Consider the following 21,321-nt stretch of genomic DNA (forward strand, 5'->3'; position numbering starts at 1 on the left):
CTTAGGAAAAGCAGCTGCTCTACCTACTTCATAGAAACAAGCACTGAAAATTAAGCAAAATGAGGAGACAGGAAAATGCTCCAGATGAAAAAGCAAGACAAAACCTCAGAAAAAGAACTAAATGAAATGGAGATAACCAATCTATCTGATAAAGAGTTCAAAGTAATGGTCATAAAGATGAAAGAAAAAAAGAATAAAATGAAATGAGGATAGGTTAAGTGTTCTTTTGGACAACATCAAGCAAACAAACACTTTGCATTATAGGGGCTCCAGGAGAAGTAAAAGAAAGGGGCAGAAAAATGTGAAGAAATAATAGCTGAAAACTTTCCTAACCTGGGGAAGGAAATAGACATCCAGGTTCAAGAAACACACAGTTCCAAACAAGATGAGCCCAAGGAGGCCCACACCAAGACACATAATAATTAAAATTTCAAAGATTAAAGATAAAGAGAGAATTTTAAAAGCAGCAAGAGATAAGCAATTAGTTCGTAAGAGGGAAATCCCACTGGGCTATTTGCTGATTTTTCAGAAGAAACTTTGAAGGCCAGAACAGAGTGGCATGATATATTCGAAGTGCTTAAAGAAAATCAACCTACAACCAGGAATACCCTACCTGGCATGTTATCCTCATCCTGAGTGGGTTCAGTGCAGAGTCTGCTTAAGACTCTCTCTCCCTCTCCCTTTGCCCCTCCCTCACTCCACCTGCATGCTCTCTCTCTAAAATAAATAAAATCTTTAAAAAAAAAAAAAAAGGTAAGCCATAGATTGAAAGAAAATATTTTTAAATCACATAAATTACATTTATCCAGTATGTATAGAGAACCCTCAAAATGCAATAATAGGGAAACAACTCCATAAAAGGGGGCAAAAAATTAGAATGGATCACACACACATTCCAATAAATATATGAAAAGATGCTCATTAGTCATTAGGGGAATTCTAATTAAAACCACAAGGAGATGTTATTAGAATGTCTAAAATTTAAAAGATTGAACATATTAAGTGTAGGTAAATATATGGAACATATGAAACTCTCATATACTGCTTTTGGGAATATAAAATGCCACTTTGGAAAATAGTCTGGAATTTTCTCATAAAGTTAAACATACACCTTCTATATGACCCAGCCATTCCACTCCTAGATATTTATCCAAGAGAAATGAAAACATACGACCATACAAAGGCTCATACATAATGTTCACAGAAACTTAGTTTGGGTTTTCCAGTTTAGGGGTAATACAACCACACCTGTCTGAGCTGTTTTTATTCATAATACCTCTGACACCAAATGAATGGGGTTTTGTTTTCCACACAAACAATGAGTTTTCCAACTCTGGACACCAACTGGGTGTCCTACAATTTAGTTCAATTCTAAAGTTAACTACTTGGGGTTAGCATAGACCTCACAGGTTAGGGCTTAGAACCACAAGACTTCACCAACTTCAGATTCCACTCACAAGTCTCTGGAAGTATTTCTGACTGACTAGACTAAAGGGGTTCTTATTACCCTCTCCTCAGGGTTGATAATTAGCTAGAATTGCTCACAGAACTCAGAAAACACTTTACCTACTATTATCGGTTTATTATAAACAATACAACTAAAAAACAGATAGATGGAAGAGATAAATAAGGCAAGGAATGGGGGAAGGGACATGAAGCTTCCATTCCTTCTCTAGGTATATAACCCTTCTAGGACCTTGGTGTGCTCACCAACTTGGAAGCTTTCTGAACTTCATTGTTTAGGAGATTTTATGGGCGTTCCCTTACAAAGGCATGATTGATTAAATCATTGGTGATTGGTAATTAATTCAATCTCTAGGTCCTCTCCCCTCCCTGGAGATGGGGGGGAGGGAGGGCTGAATGTTCCAAAATGCCCTGGTCTCTCTGGTGACCAGCTTCCATCCTGAAGCTATCTAAGGGTCTTTCAGCCAAGAGTCATCTCATTAGTATAGTATCCCAAAGACACTCATTCCTCAGAGAATTCCAAGCATTTTAAGATTTTTGTGTCAGGAACCAGGGACAAAAACCAAATATTTTATTTTATTTTAATGCTTTTTAAGATTTTATTTATTTATTTGAGAGAGCGAGTGAGAACGTGAGAGGGGGGAGGGGCAGAGGGAGAAGGAGAAGACTCCCTGCTGAGCAGGGAGCCCGATGCAGGACTCGATCCTAGGACCCTGAGATCATGACCTGAGCCGAAGGCAGATGCTTAACCCATTGAGCCACCCAGGTGCCCCCAAATATATATTTCTTACTGTATCACAGCCCCTCATCTGGTAAATGGGCAAATGATAAAAAGAACAAACACTTGATACATGCAACAATTTGGATGAATCTCAAAATAATTATGGAAAGAAGCCAGACTAATAAAGGAGTAAACATTGTATGATTCCATTTGTACAAAATTCTAGAAAAGGCAAACTTATCTCTACTGACAGCAGATCAGTGGTTACCCGGGAGTGGGGAGGGACAGGAAGGAGTTATTACAAAGAAGCACAAAGAAAAATTTGGAGGGGTGCCTGGGTGTCTCAGTCAGTTAAGTGGCCAACTCTGGATTTCGGCTCAGGTCATGATCTCAGGGTTATAGTATCTAGCCCCCCTTGGGCTCAGCTCTCAGTGTGGAGTCGGCTTGTCCCTCTCCCTCTGTTCCTCCCCCTGCCCCCACTCTCTCTCAAATAAATAAATAAATAAATAAAATCTTGAACAAAAGAGAAAGAAAAATTTGAGGGATGGCAGACATGTTCATTACCTTGATTGTGGTGATAGTTTCACAAATGTATATATACACCAATACTTATCAAACTATGCTTTAAATTTGTGCAGCTTATTGTATGTCAATTATATCTCAAGCTGTGTTCTTGTCTTTTTTAAGTGAGCACTAAATTTCACACAGCAGTATGGTCATTACATTCTAAGGAGATTGCATTAGTCAACTGGAGTGAAGACACTAAGATAAGGTCCCACCTGGCACCACCACCCAGCTGGGCGATTCTGGGCTCCTCCAGGTTTCTACTGATCCTATCCCTGAAAGCTTTGAGTTTGGATATTTCTTTACATTCCATTCTGATGATGCTTTAAAAAAAATAATGATCCTGGAAAGAGCAATCATCCTATTTCTACCTGTCACTTCTGAAACTGTGCTCCCACTAAAAAAAACCCCTAATATATCCTGGGAGGTACAGAGGGAGAGGAGCAATGGAACCCTGAGAGGAGAGGGTAATATAGTAGAGCAGGACTTCTGGCGTGGGATGCACAGTGCTCACTAGCTATACAACCTCGGGCAAATCACTTTATGTTTCTGAGCCACAGTTTTCTCATTTTAAAAATATTTAACAATTCCTACTTGGTAGCGTTGTCTTGAAGGTATATATAAAAGAATGAAACAGTACCTGGGTGAAGAGGAGCTCAATAAAGAATGCCTCTCTCCTTTCTGCTGTTACAGCGAGCCGCCTCCTTAAATCAGTGATTCTGCGTACTCCCATCATAGTCATGTGCTCAGGACCAGCTGAAGCCTCAGGTGTAAACTGTAAATGAAGTTCTAAGGTAGTAGTTCTCAAGCATGGCTACACATTAGAATCATCTGGGAGATAAAACTCTGATGCCTGGGTTCCACTCCTAGAGGTTTTGATTAGAGTCCGTGACACAGCTGGGCATTGGGATTTTAAAGGCTTCCCAAGTCATATTAATATGGGGCCAAGGCTGTGAAACACTTCTCTAATGCTGCTCAAATTTTAATGGGCATTGAGTCGCTGGCGATTTGTTAAAATTCAGATTCTGATTTGGTAGGTCTGAGGTTCTGCATTTCTAATAAGCTCCCAGCAGATGCTGATGCTGTTAGTGCTGTAATGACACAGTAAAAAGGCTAAACCTAGGGGCACCTGGGTAGCTCAGTCAGTTAAGCGTCTGACTTTGGCTCAGGTCATGATCTCAGGGTCTATGTTGGGCTCTCCGCTCAGCGGGGAGTCTGCTTCTCCCTCTCCCTCTCACTCTCCCTCTATGCTCTCCGTCTCTCTCTAATAAATAAGTAAAATCTTAAAAAAGAAAAAAAAAAGTCTAAGCCCGGGGGGAGCACCTGGGTGGCTCAGTCGGTTGAGCGTTGAACTCTTGATTTTGGCTCAGGTCATGATCTCAGGGCCTTGGGATCAAGCTCTGCGTCGGGCTCCATGCTCAGCAGAGAGTCTGCTTGATGATTCTCCCTCACTGCCCCCCAGCCCCCTCCACAGCTCATGGTCTCTCTCTCTCAAATAAATAGATCTTTAAAAAAAAAAGGCTAAACCCAGGGTGAGCACTGGAATCACTGAGAGATCTTTTTAAAGCTGGGGATGTCCAGGTCCTAGGATGGGGCCCTAGCCCCTACACTTTTATAGGTTAGCCAGATAAGTCTGATGCACTTGTCTCACTGAGAACCATGGATCTAGTCTCACCCTTTACACGTGAAGACACTATCCCCCAAGAAGCTGTGTGACCTCTGTCCTGATACAACTTTCTCCCAGAAAAGTTCATTAGTGAACAAAACATATTTTCTATGGGAACATTTTCTGGTGTGTAGGTCCCCAGGGCTGACTGGGGCCTGCAATCTGCAGCTTGAGTGGAGCGTGACAGTTTCATTAACACACAGCTCAGAACCTAGCCAATGAGCAGACTGTGTGATGAATGGGGTCCCGGGTTCTACTTGAAGCATTGTCACATAATATATCAGTTTTATGTCAAATGAACTGATGGTTTTATGGCCTTTCCATTCAATTTGATAGGCCCCTTGTCATGGGCTCTTTTTAATATGGCTAGAGGGCATTTTTTGTGGTGATGACATAGTGATTTATAAAACCCACTTCATGCATCAGCCACATATATGTAAATCAGAAACGTTTCTTTCTGAGAAAAATTGTCATTGCTATCCTATGATAAATAGATGCATATTCAATGATCAGGCATTCATCAAGACACAGATCTGAATTCACTTATATTCCATATGACCAACCAATTAGCACCCTACCTAGGAAATAGGCTTGTACAGCAGAATCCTTCCAAATGGAGGACACGCAGCAACAGAGCTCGATGCTAACTTGACCCTCGCTTGGCTCAAGGAAAGTGGCTGGGGACTCAGCTGGAGATGCCAGAGCATCAGTTTGGAGGTAGAGGAAGAAGAAAGGAAGGAATTTTTTTTTTAATCTTTAAATTCCAGGTTTTTTCCTTAATACTCCTCACCTTATTTAGTCCTCAAACATACTGCAAGGTAGGACTATCTACAGCTTAAAAATTTAAAAAAATAATAATAATAAAGCAAAAAAAAAATACAGAAGGAAAATAACTAAAGTGAAAAGACCCAGCTAAAACTTGAAGCCGGGTCAGTCTGCCTTAAGGGCCATGACGGTTCTGCTCTTCCAAAAAGTTGTCACAAAGCAGGAGTGGCACCAGCTGATCAGTGGAAGGAAATTATGTCAGCTTTGCTGAGACCAGACGTCAACACTCAGCGATTGCACCTGCCATCTACTTCTGTGGCCAGCCTTGAATCTGTAGAGAAAAAACATCAGAGGTGCTAATGCTATAGCATGAAGGATTAAACATCTGAAACACACACAAAAACTCTCTTTAATTGATAGGTGACATCAAGTCCGTTAAATATTCTTAGCTGTTTTGTGAAATATCATAACCAAATTTAAAACTTCCTAGAAATCCTTGGGACCTGAAATACATGAAATAAATCTGCAAGGAATATATATTTTATTCCTTAAATGTCTGTGAAATTTGTTGGAGGGTAACTTACAACATCTCCTCCATGGTCTTCTTAAGATACCATACCTAAGAAAGAGCCAGCTCATTTAAAAATGATAATAATTAACTTTTACAAAACTTTCAATATTTGAAAGTCACTTTCACACATACGATGTGAGCCTCATGACATTTCTATGATGTTGGCAGGTATTATTCGATCCATTTTTGGATGAGGACACTAAGGCCCTGAGACCCGTAAGTTAAGATCCTACCCTCAAAAATAAAAAGTAGTGGGCGCCTGGGTGGCTCAGATGGTTAAGCGTCTGCCGTCGGCTCAGGTCATGATCCCAGGGTCCTGGGATTGAGCCCCACATCAGGCTCCTGGCTCGGCGGGGAGTCTGCTTCTCCCTCTCCCTCTGCTTCTCCCACTGCTCATGCTCTCTCTCTATATATATCTCTGTGTCTCAAATGAATAAATAAAATTTGAAAAAAAAAAAAGTAGTTGCATGGAGCACTGGGTGTTATACGAAAACAATGAATCGTGGATCGCTACATCAAAAACTAATGATGTATGGTGACTAACATAACATAATAAAATTAAAAAAAAATAAAAAATAGTAAATTACTCCTCTGCTTTCCCAAGTCTCCATATCAAAGCAGAACATTTACTCCAATGATTATAGTTATAAATATATTCTTTCCTTCTTGGAGAAGTAAGAAATCTGCTGACCTAAATATCTGACTGCGGACTGCCTGCATAATTTGATATCCTGAATGTTATCCTGAGTTGCATATTGCAAATATCTGTTTTCCTCATTCCATCTTTTCTCTCTAAGTATAAAATTAGAGGTGGATATTTACTAGACAGAAAAAAAAGCAGGGGCACCTGACTTCCAAATTAGTCAGAGCAAATATATAATGTAAATAAGATGCCCCACAAAACATAGCAGAAATGGAGAAGAGAGATCATGGGTCTGGATTCTGCTGACAGAAGAGGAGGGACCAAATAGGGCATATAACTGAGAGGATTGGTTTAGGAAAGGGATTCTGGGACTTCCTTGATGTCAAGAATATTTGGTGCTTTTATCCCAAGAGGTCCTACTCAGAATATTTCTTAAAGGGAATGAGTTCCAGTTGTATAGAGAGTAGGGACAATAATCTGACGAAATGATGCAGAGTAGACAAGAAAGAATGAAAACCTTCAGGCAATGAAGTGGTCTAGAGCATAGCAGGAGAGGGACCCTGTAGCCTCTCTATGTGGTCTTGGTGAGGGACCCCATACCAGAGGTACTAGGAGAAATCTGGAAACCACTTTTGTGACTGGAAACCACTAGTCATTTGGGAATATGCAGTTGTATGAGACATCAGGCTTCCATTCTTCTCCCTTTCTGCCATTGTCAGCCAAATGGATGAATTCATACTGCTACTACTGATAATATCAATAATAATAATGCTAACTTTAAGCCCGATAATCACATAAACTTTCTAACTTGATCTCCATGACAGATTAATGAAGTGGTATAATTGCCCCCATTTTACAGATGAGGAAATAAGCTTAGGGAGAGAGAAACTTTCCCCAGTGTCTCTTGTCTGGCGTTTGAATCCAGGCAATGTACCTGCAGTGCATTCAGCAGACAGTCCTGAGGTTCAAGCCAGACTAGAGAAATACTCAGTTGCTGTTTTCCCTATGTAAACCTGTTTTAACCAAAGGCCTAGGAGACAGCTGTTAGATAGCAAATACATTCTTGATTGACAAAGGCAAAGAAACAAGCCCATCTACACACAGATGGCTAATAGGAGTTGTGAAACATAATATTAAAATATAAAGGAAAACCTGGTAGACCCAACTAGGTGAGGAAGCCTCTGATAAGAGCAGATATACACCAGAATACCTGCATTCTCATTACAAGGTAGAGTCACTCCCTTAGGAGCTCTTTCTTAGCCCTGGTCAAGGTTTAATCTCCTGGGTATTTACTTTTACAATACCTTGTCTACCCACTTTCTAACACCTGACTTGTATTTGTTTTGTATCTGCAAATAGAGCTGTGTTTGTCTGGCTTTTCTCTGGTTTGTGTAGGGTAACAGAGTTGTATATTGTAGCTCTAAAGAAATATCTGTTAAATTGAAATGGAAAAAAAAATGTTAGAGAATTTTGGATGACATGGAAAAATTTATATACTGATTAAGTGGAAAGGTAATAGGTTAGAAAATCGTATGAGATTATGATCTAGTTTTTGTAAAAAAAATATTTTATATACATAGCAGAACACTGGAAATATACATTCTAAATATAACAGTGGTTTTCTTGATGGTAGATTACAGATGCTTTCATTTTCATTTTTTTTTGTTTGACTGTAGTTCTTTTTTTAGTGATTACCATGTTTTACTTATGTAGAAAGAAAATATCAATGATAGACTATTTTTAGTCTCTACAGAGAAGGACTGAGACTGCTTCAAATGTGGACTGACAGGTAACCCATGCAGCATTGCCGATTTTACCCCTGTTCACGTGACTCTTAGAGAAGGCAGCAGGCTCAAGCACAGGGCAGGTGAGGAGGAGACTGGAAAGGAGGGAGGAGAAAGAAAAGGAGGTAATAGAATGAAAGGAGGGAAAGAGAGTCAGTGAGGGAGGGAGGAATCCAATTCTTTGAGAGCATAAGTAATCAAGGGACAGAGTCAAGCTTTCTTAGTAATTCTTAATGGCGACAGAGATGATATTCCTGTTTAATTTGTCTTTAGATTATTAAATAAAGTCAGCCCAAGGCAGGGAGATGATATCCTGTGACCTATTGGCCTTGTTAAGCATCAGTGGAGTCAATTTTTTATCAAAAGATCCTGCACTTCTAGAATGTGATTCATACATCATATAGAAACTTGCGGTTTCTCAGTTTTCTTAATTAAAGTTCTGAAACTAGGGGAAATAACTTTCAAATACCATGCTTTTCTCTAATGTTTAGGTGTTTGCTACTTAATCCTCACATTGGCTATAGAGGATGTTTTGGTAGTGATTCTGAGCAGAGACATGAGAAAAAACACAAAGGAAAATGGGTAGTTCTGGGTCACTAAGGCAAATGGTGGTTCTTCTCATTTGCTCGCCTATAACCCCACTGCAAGAAAAAAAAAAAGTCCAAGAAGAGGCAAAGGTACTCATTTCCTTGGAAACAGGAGACAGACAGGCCGTGTAAGCCTTCATTAATGAATGGAAAAACTTTTACAAATATTTTGAAAAATGTTTCAAAAGAGTAATAGAGACACTGAGAGTGGAAGTATGAATCCCACTTTCATTGATCACATGACACCTGGACCCATGTGCCCACAAGTCCACCTAACTGATGAGAGAACAGTAAGAGCTCCCACTAATTGAGAACTTACTATGTGAGAGGCTTGACCAGTCCCCTCATCTCAACTGTTTCTCAGCCTCTCAGCATCTTTCAGGTGGCTGTATCACTGTAGAAAATTTCAAAAATGCGTAAAGGAAAAAATAAATCTAGAATCACCGCAAATTTTATGATCCACAGACCCAGGTTGGTTTATAAACAATTTAACATTGATCTTTATTTTTAATGGGTGTGTGGTATTTCATTTTATGTATGTTTTAAATTTATTCAAGCAATTTATTAATGGACATTTAGGTTTATATTTCTCACTATTTTTTAAATTTTTATAAACTCTTTAAAAACCAGGAATAGGAGAATATTTGTTAACATAATAAGAATACTTATCTTAAAACAACAATAGGATGTATGTATGGGGACACAGTAGATGTCCTATAAAATCAAGAGCAAAAAAGCATGACTACTTCTATTTTTTTCAAAATTTCTCTGCTCAATGCAACAAAATATATAAACAGAGGTAAGTGGTCTAACTATTAAAAGGGAGAAGATGAATTCATCATTATTTACAAATGATACAATTACATAGAAAACAAAAGAATCAACTGAAAAACTCTTAGAGTAAATGAGCAGTCAAATACAAGATAAATATTTGAAAATCAATGATTTTTCTATATGCTAACCATAACCAATTGTACGATATAAGAAAAAATAAACAACAGCAATAAAAACATAAAATATTTAGCAGTAACCATTAAAAAATTGTGCAGAAATTATAATATGAAGAATGCTACAAACCTTTATTCAGAGATATAGAGGCTTGGAAAAAACAGAAAGGTATACCATGCTCAAGAATGAAAAGATGAAATGTTGTCAAGATATGAATTCTTCCCAAATTATTTTATAGGTTTAATACGGTTACATTCAAAAGATAAAATGGGTTGGACCAACTTGAGAAGTAATTCTAGAGTTCATCAGGAAGAATAAATATTTGTGTATAGATAAGATATTTTGAAAGAAGTGAGGTAATAAGGGGGCACAAGCCCCATCCAATAACAAAACTTCTTGCATGGTGCAATGATTTTAAGAGTGTCATTGTTCCTGTATTTGACAACTCAACAGAACATGATAAACAAGTTGGAAATAGACTTTATAAGAACCTACATGGAAGATGGTGCATTAACATATAAGTTGCATTAACATACAAAATAAGTTGCATATAACAGAAACCTGACTCTTAGGGTTTAACCACTCACTGAATGAGGGCATTGTTTCTCTTATTAAAATAAGCTGGCCAAGGGTGGACAATTCGGGGATGATGCAGTTACTTCAGGGGTAGAGTTTTTCCTTCCTCCTCCACCATGCTTGGAGTCAGTCTTTCAGCCTGAGGTTGCAAAAATGGCGGCTCCATCCCCCCATGAAGCCCGCAAGCTTCTGCAGTCACCTGCGATGCCCATGATGCCTCACGAAGCTCCCTCCTCAGACACTGCTGCAGTATTCCAATGTGGCATGATTACTGAGGCTGACAACCCTCAGAAGCTGCTGTTGCTAAGCTGGAGATCCAGGAGAGCCAGTGACGTAATTCCAGTTGAAAAGCTGGCAGGCTGGACACCGGCATTGGCAATCTGCTAGAATACCCAAGGAGGAGCTGGAAAGACTTACCCCATGGGAGACTCACCCAGGATGGAGGGCGGGCGCGTCTGTTTCCCACTATTTAAAATAGTGTTATAGGAACAATCTTCTATATATCTTGGGACTCTTGTTTCCTCGGGAGAAAGTTCTAGAAATGAGAATGCTGGTTTTAAAATGTTCTCATTTTAAGGGACTTTTGAAAATGATATTGTCCAGGGACGCCTGGGTGGCTCAGTCGGTTACGCGTCTGCCTTCAGCTCGGGGTGGTGATCTCAGGGTCCTGAGATCGAGTCCTGCATCTGGCTCCTTGCTCGAGGGAAGCCTGCTGCTCCCCCTGCTTGTGCTCTCTCTCTCTGCAGATAAATAAAATATTAAAAAAAAAGAAAGAAAAGAAAATGATATTGTCCAGTTGTCATTCTGGAAAGAACAATCGGTTCCACTCCCAGCAGCGGTATGTGAAAGTGCCCATTCCCTTAAACGTTTATGTGAACACTGGATAATACTCTTTTAATCTCTGCCAGTCTGATAAATGAAAATGTTCTCTTACTTTAATTTGCATTTAATTACCAGTGAGGCTGCAAGCTGTTGTCAAGGCAGGTATTTTTCCATTTTATAAAAAATAAATGCAGCATCCTTGTATGTCCCTCAATGATAAGGAATCATGGTGAATGAACTAGCATGAATCACAACAAACTGTTCACTTCAACATGTATTATGTGCTGTTTATGTGCTTAAGTGTTAAAAGTTTTTCTTCTCCACAAGTCAGAGAAAGCCCAGACAGGAGAGATTTTACTTTGTTCATCACCTCCAGAAAGTCCCATTTTCTTTGGATTCTAAGACAGATATAGTCACTTTTGGAGATGTCTTGCAATGCATCAAAAAGAGGGTTGCCTGGTACCCAGCAGAGCAACTAAATTTGCTTTCCTATGGTGAGCTCATGCTTCATCCCCACATTTTACCTCTCCACGACAAGGACCAGAAGTCCAGGGAGTTTCAGTAACTTGTTCAAAGCCAAGGACAAATTAGTGGCAGAGCCAGGAGTAGCTCTTCTTCCTCCTTGTCTTCTTTCTTCTTGTTGCTGCATCATTATCTCCTGTGACTTATGTCACCTCGGATCTGGACTGAAATGATGCCTTTTGTTTCTGAACTTGCTCTTAATTTTCCACTTTAATTACTGCCTTTGGGTTGATTCTAACTGTCCAAGTAGATTTTCCGCACTCCTGGGAAAGAAATCAGGCTCTCTTCTGTTGATCCTTGCATCACTGTGCCTAACGTGGTGTTGCCAGGACTAGTAACCTTGAAGAAATGCTTGCGTGGGGCGGCCGTGTCTCTGTCAATGCTTCGCTACAGTTCTTATCTTTCCCAGACTGAAACCCCTCCCAAATCTCCTAGCAGGTTGCTTTTTAGAATATCAAAAATCAAGGCACATTTCCAGTTATCTTGTCTCAGAAATGGGGTGCCTTTGTTGACTGTATAAAACACTTTTTAAGCAGAACATTAGGAAATTATTTGTTATATGCTGTTAGTTTATCTTGAAGTCAAAAGAAATGGGTTTTTCTCCTTCCTTCTGCTGGGGCATTTCTTTAATAGTCACTAGGTGATTTGGAGTGTGCTCAATTTGGTACGAGCTTCATTTGGTGATTTAAAAAGATTTTTTTTAAACATCATTAAAGTCTATAGTATTTGTCCTTAGAGAGCAAGCAATTTTTTTTAAATCCCTTGTTCTTTTCCAGTCACTAACCAGACAGTTTAATCTAAAATGAAAAAAAAAATTTCTTTTGCCATAACCAACACTAATGAGCAATTTGAATTTTCTTCTAAAATGTAAACCCTACATTTAAACCACCATGGGATGTTAAATTCTTGAAGAAGGAGGAAAAAGAAGGCTAAAACCACCAGTGAGGAGTTTTCAAAAAAAATCCTGCTAATTACAATTGCTTCTCATGAGGGGAGAAAAAGAAATACCACCCCTTTTAAAACCACCCAAAGCCAGCAAAAAAACTATGACCAGAGAATTTCCTGTTGATGGCGACTCTGGTTTCCTGAGAATTCTACGACAATTTTAATTGAATTATACGACAGAGACTGTTGCCAGATAAAATATGTGGGCTGATTTAGAGTGGTCAGCCCTTCTTCAGCAGTCTTGATTATCAGTGTTAATTCTGGGACCTCTGCCATCCACGAGGCCTCCGCAGATAAATAACAGCATTATTCTTCAGCTCTCAGTTCAGGTGTAAGTCTCACTCAGGGGGAGCTTAGATTTATAGGTGATGTAATTTAGAATTCTAGGCTCGTAAGTTAATGCTTCAGAAATGTCTTCTTTATCTTTTCTGGAATGATAAATGGATGGATCCCTGGCATAGCTCCCCATCTCCTTGCTTGATCGCCTTGCTTTTGGTGAAGGCCTTATTCTGCCAGGTTCACTACTGTTTGCAGTAGAAAAAGTGATGATTTGGTGTAGACAAGAAAGAGATTAATGTCAATGGCAGATAGTAATGTTTTTGAAGTCGTACCTTTGGCAAGATAAATAATACTCTAGAGCACTTACTATGTACTAGGCTCTGAATTGGTACTTTGGAAAAGTCACTTTAAAGATATTTTAATTGCAGGGCGCCTGGGTGGCTCAGTTGGTTCATCGACTGCCTTCGGCTCAGGTCATGATCCTGGAGTCCCTGGATCCAGTCCTGCATCGGGCTCCCTGCTCGGCAGGGAGTCTGGTTCTCCCTCTGACCCTAACCCCTCTCATGTGCTCTCTCTCAAATAAATAAATAAAATCTTTTTTTAAAAAAAGATATTTTTAATTGCATAAACAATTAAAGCTAATACTTATGTAATGTTTTATATATGTTGTCTAGTCAGTCTTTCAACATCCTTATGAGGTGTGTATTATTACTATCCCCATTTCAGACATGAGGAGACAGAGGCATAGAGAGATTATACAACTATCTCAAGTTCTTGTTTTTTCTTAACATTTAGGTGTTTGCTTTTTCATCCTCACATTGGCTATAGAGAGCTTTTTGGTAGTGATTCTGAGCAGAGAAACATGAGAAAAAACATAAAGGAAAATGGTTAGTTCCAGGTCACTAAGGCAAATAGTGGTTCTTCTCATTTGCTTGCCTATAACCCCATCGCAAGAAAAAAAACAAAACCAAAATGTCTAAGAAGAGGCAAAAGTACTCATTTCCTTTGAAACAGGAGACATACAGACCATTTGGGTTTTCATTAATAAATGGAAAATCTTTTACAAATATTTTGAAAAATGTTTCAAAAGAGTAATAGAGGCACTAAGAGTGGAAGTATGAATCCCACTTTCATTGATCACATGACACCTGGACCCATGTGCCCACAAGTCCACCTAACTGATGAGAGAACAGTAAGAGCTCCCACTAATTGAGAACTTACTATGTGAGAGGCTTGGCCAGTCCCCTCACCTCAACTGTTTCTCAGACTCTCAGCATCTTTCAGGTGGTTAAATCAATGTTTCTCTTGTATCTGGGCACCCCTTCCACCCAGCACTTACTGCATTATTTTGAAATTGTATTTTTATCACCCTGACTACTCTATGAATACCCAAGAGCAGCGGCCCTATCTTCAGCATTGTTGTATACTTAATACTTGCCAAAATGTCTAGTACACCATAGACACTAAATACATGTTGGTTAAAAAATATTTGGGTTTTTTTTAGGGTTTTATTTATTTATTTTGAGAGAGAGAGTGCTAGCAGGGGGAGGAGCAAAGGGGGTGGGAGAGAGAGGGGAAAGAATCTCAAGCAGACTCCATGCTGAGCACAGAGCCCAACATGGGGCTCAATCTCATGACCCTGAGTCATGACCTTAACCGAAACCAAGAGTCAGATGCTTAACTGACCGAACCACCCAGGTACCCCTAAAAAATATTTGTTTTTAATCAGCAAGTATTTTAAAACCTCATGATAGCTTTTTTTATTTGAACTTTCATTATTCCCTACAAAGGAAAAAGTGAAGTTGAGGAAATAATCTCTATTTTGGATCCACCTTTTTCTTGTCTAGGATATGAAAATCCTATTGTGTCCCCTCATTGTTTTTGTTCCTCCCTCAGATGGGATGGACTCTGATCCCTGGGACTGGGAGAGCTGATTTCCTGCAGCTTGCTCAGCTGTGTGTTGTTTGCATTTTCAAATCGTGATAATGTGAGAAGGTAGGCTTGCCAAAGGTCTGCCTGAACTGGTGACAAGCTAATGACCTACCCTGAAGAATATGAGCCAGGCTGTGGCCAGGTCACTGCTTGATAAGGAGAAACACCCTATTTGCCTCAGGTGATGGTGAGGCAGCAGGTGCGACCAGCAACAAACAAAACACCAGGATGTGAGCTATGATAAAACCACCCCTTGTGCCCTGAACCTCACCAGCCTCGTGGGCACTGCTGGTTCATATTCCTCTTTGTGTCCCTGAAGCCTAGATAGTGCTCAGAACAAAGCTCAATAAAGGCTTGGACTAATGAGGGGGCTGGTCTTATGGGGTTTCTATCTTGGCTCCCAGAGCACAACGCCCCCTGAGATGAGTGGAAAACACTTGGGATCTAAGAGATGTGACTGGAGGCATCCTCCATGATCACAAATGAGAGTGTGCAAGAAGTTCCATATTTCTTTATGTTCTCTAAGTCAACTTAATTTTGACTTATAGCCCTCATTCTTCCAGGCTTGTAGGAAATTCAACCTCACCCTTTAGTGGGGCTCCCCACTTTACAGTGGAGTAAACATCTTATATAAAGCCAAGAAATGTGGAAATGTCTTTTGATCATCAATCATTTACCAAAGACCAGAGTTGTTCCAACTCTATGGCCCCTTTGGGGACACCAATTCCACTGCTTCCTCACCATGTTTAGGGTACAAATCTCCCTGGATGCTAGTCTCCTTGATAAATATGGGATCCTTATATTTTCGAGGTGTTTTCACCTCATCTAGGTGGAGTGAGGAACGGGAAGCAAGGACATCCCTACAATTAGGGAGACCTTAGGCCTCTTTCTTTTTTTTTTTTTTTTTTAAAGATTTTTTTATTTATTTAATTGACAGAGAGAGAGAGAGCGCGAGGGGGAACACAAGTAGGGGGAGTGGGAGAGGGAGAAGCAGGCTTCTAGCTGAGCAGGGAGCCTGATGCGGGGCTCGATCCCAGGACCCCAGGATCATGACCTGAGCCAAAGGCAGTCGCTTAACCAACTGAGCCACCCAGGCGCCCCCTTAGGCCTCTTTCTAATTACTAGCCCAGGGAAGGGTATTCTCCTTGTCCTTAGTATGAGAAAATGCCCTTCTCTTCCTGCCCACTCAGTAATGTCCTGGGACAGAACAGGAAAAGAAGAGAAAACTACAAAGATGCCTGGGGATTGGGGACATGAATATTCCTGGAAAAACAGGGACTGAAAAGCCTTGCAGCCAGGTTATAGCAGGTTGAGACCTCAGGAAACAGCTGGAATGAGAAAATATAATGGGAAGAAAATACGATGTCACTCACCAGGTCTTGTTAAAGAGGTTCAGGATAGGGGCACCTGGGTGGCTCAGTCTGTTAAGCATCTGCCTTCAGCTCAGGTCATGATCCCAAGGGCTTGGGATTGAGCCCGGCATCGGGCTCCCTGCCCAGTGGGGAGTCTGCTTTTCCCTCCCCCTCTGCCTCTCCTCCTCGCTTGTGCTCTCTCTCTCAAATAAATAAATAAAATATTAAAAAAAAAAAAAAGAGGTGTGGGATTTGGGCTGGCATAGACTCTATATATGGCCTCAGCTGAAGACACAAAGACTCTTTTGCTTATATTTTATTTCAGAGTAGTCAATGGAAAATGATCCCTTAGTCATTCTGCAAGAAAATATGATACAGCAGTAGAATTATTTCAACAGGGCATAAAGCCAAAGACCTGTAGCACAAATAATTAAATAATATGATACAAATAATACTCATATAGACTCATAATACAAATAATTAAATCATATGATAAAGCATTCATAACAAAACATGAAGCAAAAAACATCAGCCCAAGCCAGTGTACTGTAGGACATTTGCCAAGGCTTCTCCCAAGCTCAGTGTTTTTTGTTCTTTGACATTCTTTGTAATTGCCAGATGGTTCTAATTATGTACTATGGTCATTCTGGTTGCTCTGATCTAAACCATGGTCTGGTCACCGAACTGAGAATTACCCAAGGGATGGATGTTTAATGTTCATTTTCACAGTGGTAATGTTTTTATTGGTCACAGACCTTTTTAGGTTTGAGATGCATCCCAAACTGACAAATTTTTACACCAGAGCCCAGTTTCATCTGAAGGGCTAGACCTGGTTATGATTTACAACCAGGTGGTGATTTCAGCTGCCCAAGTACTGGGAACATTGCAGAACTTATTACTGCTCAATTACCTCATATCCAACCATTATTCTGAAGTAATTAGGCAGGAATCCAGTCAAAAATTTACCTGTCACAAACAAGTTCATAATAGAGAAAGAGAACTAAACACTCTGCCTAAACACCCTAATTGATGGGATTGGTACTATTTTATGCTGTGGCAGTTATTACTCCCATGCACAAAGGAACATTATATTAATGCTTCCATACCCTTAAAGATAAGCATTCAGGCAATTAGATAGGAGGTACTTTCTTAAATTTTGTTTTAATTTTTTGTCATGGCAACCTAGCCAGTCTAATTCCTGATTAGTCAGAGCATGTAAGATATTAGGTCAATACCCAATAAGTAGAAACATTTCCAAACTCAAGAATATGGTTTAAAAACATATTTGAGCCCAGGTGACCTTTCAAGCTCACTTGTTCAGGTGGCACTTTCCTTTGCTGTGTCCGGAAGATGCTACTACCCCCGCTCTATACATCAATCACTCCTCCTAGCTGGAAGCGCTAATGGATATGGTGAATAGTGGTATAGATTGTAAAGAAGTCTGTCAGTAGATATGCTAGATGCAGTATATATTGGGCCCTGATAAATCTATCATTTTTAGGTCTGGGTAATCGTTCATGCTCATTCTAATCAGGCGCAATCCACCATACATTCTAACAGTCTGCATTTCTCTGAGTCAAGATTACTTGGCATTTGTTGGGACCCAAGTCATAAACTTATTTAGAAGGCACTCATAACCATAGTACAGCTCTTGGTGTCCATCAGCCTACTTGGGGAGTGGCGGGTGGGGGGGGTTGGTGAAGAACAATAAGGCAGGATGAAACTTTCCAACTGTGCTGGTTCCAGACAGCTCTGTCATCACATGGCCATCTTCCAGTTGTGCCGTTTAAACATAAGCTGGTGAGATTTTAAATGATCACGGAGATCTACCCTACTAAAGAACCAGCCTTACTTGAGGCCAAGGTACAGGAGGTCCCTCCAAGTTCCCGTGAAAGTAAGGGCAAGATCCTTGCAAAGGATCCCATCCACCGTAGATGTGCTCTAATGCCTTCGGTGTTTTAGGTTATATAAAAGAGAAAGGTTTTGGTCAGATTTTTGCCCCCCCACCCCACATATTACCTAACTCAGAGCTGTGCTATTTCATAGCTGGATCCCTCCCCCCTGAAGTTCCTATTCAACTCATTATCTTTTAAAATGCAGTTTATTTCTTCCTCCACCCTGGGAGTCTATATGAGTATTTGTCTTGCTACTACCAGTCAGACTCCAGCCTTAATCAGCCTTATCTCTGTGGGAGATATTTGGCAGAAATATCCAGGCATGGCCTTAGTCACAGTTGCTTGCATTATTCATAACAATGGGGAAAGCTAAAGCCTTTACTCACTGAGATTCTTTAAGATGATTATTTTGAATTCTTTGTCCGGCTATTCACGGATCTCTATTTAGGATTAGTTACAGCAGATTTATTTGCAGTTCCTTTGATTTCATGTTTCTGAGTCTTCATGTTCTTTGTAGCTTTGTGCTGGTGCCTAAGCATTGGAAGAAATAGCCACCTCTCCTGATCTTTACGGATGGGCTTTGACAGGTTCAGAAGACCTTCACTAATGTGCCCCGATAGAGATTCTGAGAGCCTCTCAAATCTTTTCTATGGATATGTCTTCTCTGGACTTGTGCATGTAAATTCCTAATTTCAGGGATTTCTTGGTTTCTTTTCAGGAGCCCATAATCTCTTACTCCTGGGGTCTGACTATTGTATTAAGAGTTGGGACATTGGAACCACACTCCACTCCTTTCTTTTTCCCTATGGAGAAACCTCAAGTTCTTGCGGGTTTTTTTCTCCCCAAACTTGTGGAGCTGTGCTGTGTACAGCAAGCTATCCTTCTCTTTTCCTTTGTTCTTAGCTGCTGGTTTCATCAGTGCTCTGGGTGAGATGAAACAGAAACCAGCCCTTTGGACAACATGCTGAAAATTGGATGCACACTTCCCTCCCCACCCTGCAGGGAGAAATTGCAAGCTAAGGCCATCTCTCTTGGTGCTGAGGTTGTGCTGGCTTGGGAGAGGGACTGATGTGCATAAAGTGAAATTGCTCTTTCTACCCACTTCAATGAAGCTATTAAAGGTTCTGTGCTAATCTGGAGTGTTGCAACTTCTTAACTGGATTTTAGATTTCTCATAAAGGTATTGTGGTATGTACATCATTGTCAAGTTGGTGTTTCTGTGGAGAAATGAGGACTGAGACTTCCTATTCCATCATCCTGCTGATCACTCCTTACATTTAAAATTTTATGGGGACTATAGTCCTACCTTACAAAGCCTCTCTCTCTCGCTCTCTCTCTCTCTTTCTCTCTCTCTCACTGGGGATGAAAAAGCAAGACAATCAACTCTTTATATAGCTTTCTTTGATTTAGTTACATAGATTAGCTCTGGTAGAATATCCAGGGCCAGGATCAATGTTTGTATAAGCATCTTGAAAATTTGGTATTTTATTCTTTAGTTTGTCTAACTAGGACATTAACATACTTGAATATATTTGTACTCTGTCCAAATAAGAAGTAACTCACTCCTAAGTGGTCTGATTTCCCTCCCAGCAAGAGAAAAAAAGGAGATGGCCACCTGACTTCAGGGTCCATTCTGGGCTTCTCCCTTCTGTCCACCTAAAATGAGATTCTGATGCCTGATATTTCAGTTACTTTGCTTCTTCCTGAAGCAGACAGACCAAAAACAGACTGCTTATAGATGTTAGTACAAGTAGATGTAGAGGCCTGAATCAGAAATATCTAAGGTTAGGTGGAAAGTGAACTAATGACACTGAACTATCCCTTTCAATTTTGAGAATCTATGACTGTCATGACTTACATGTTTAAAAGAAACTTTTATTTTGAAATAGTTTGGACTTATAGAAAAGCTATAAAAATAATAAAGCTCTCCTACACACTTCACTCAGGTTCCTCAAATGTTAACATCTTGTATAATCAGAATTATGAAAACTAAGAAATAAATATCAATGTAATACTATTAAACTACAGACTATTTTCCCTCTGATTTCTCCAGTTTTTGTTGTTGTTATTGTTAATATCCTGTTTTTCCCAGCATTTAGTCTTGAATCCCATACTACACTTATTGTCATGTCGCCTTAGTATCCTTCAATTTGTGATAATTCCTCAGCCTTTTTTTTTACTTTGACACTACTAAGACTACTGGCCAATTCTTTTGAAGACTGTCCCTCTATTTGGGGTTGTCTGATGCTTTCTCACGATCATATTGAGGTTTTGCATTTCTGGCAAGAATACCACAGAAGAGAGGTACATGCTTCAGTGTATCATATCAGGGTGTACTAGTGATGTTCACTTTGATCATGAAGTTAAGGTGATGTCTTCTGGTTTATCTATTGTACAGTCACTATCTTTCCCTCTGTAATTAATAAGTATTCGAGGGGGAAAAAAACTTGAGACTATGGAAATGGTTCAACTTCTTACTGCCCAGGTAAACAACAGCTTATATCCCATTTCTCCCTCAGAAGCTGTTGCTCCTCCGATTTGGGTTAGTTTTTTTGTCTAAACTCCAGTGGGTTCCAAAAAAGTCATGAACTTGCCATTTATCCACGCTTTTACTTGCTGTAGGTATAAGAGAGATGATCATTCCAGCTTTCTAGATCCCTAAGCCAAAACCACAATGCTATATCCTTTCTTGTTTTAAAGATTAGCCTCTAGGGTATAATTTTCAACTGATACAAAAGTATAGAAGTAAAATTTTCAGGAGAACCAATGTTTATTTAGAAAAATTTAAATGAGGTTTAAATACTTATTAAATACTACATGCTTTGGTCATGAGAAACAGGGTGTAAAGTAGAAAGAGCCCAGGATTGGGAAATCAAAGATCTGACTGCTGGTGGTTTGCTGTCCTACTAGTGATTTCTTTGACCTTGATCAAGCCCCTCAGCCTCCAATTATCACCTGAAAAAAGGTAGAGGGCAGGCTGGACGGTGGCTGGAATGCTTCCTGGATGGACAATTTTCTGATTCCATGATAATAGCTCACATGCTTCTAATGGTTCCAGAGTAATTAATACCACTTATTGAGTGTTTTCTATGTGCCAATCGCTGTGCTAGGCATTTAGCACAGGAACCTTACTTAATCATTAAGAGAACTCTATGAGGAAGGTAATATTATCCCCATTTTACAGAAAAGGGAACTGAGATTCCTAGATATTAAGAGAATCAACCAAGTTCATGCAGGCTGTGAAAGAGATGAGATGTGAAGGTCCATCTGTCTAATTAAAGACAA

The 21,321-nt window shown here is 39.9% G+C and overlaps 1 pseudogene; it reads left to right on the top strand.

The window, feature by feature from the left end:
- The window catches only part of LOC118520328 (proteasome subunit beta type-3 pseudogene), a 29,496-nt pseudogene extending 18,820 nt beyond the window's left edge, over positions 1–10,676 (top strand).
- Positions 10,677–21,321: the final 10,645 nt, after the last annotated feature.

This window comes from Halichoerus grypus, chromosome 1 (assembly GCF_964656455.1).
Source record: "Halichoerus grypus chromosome 1, mHalGry1.hap1.1, whole genome shotgun sequence".
Classification (NCBI taxonomy): Eukaryota; Metazoa; Chordata; class Mammalia; order Carnivora; family Phocidae; genus Halichoerus; species Halichoerus grypus.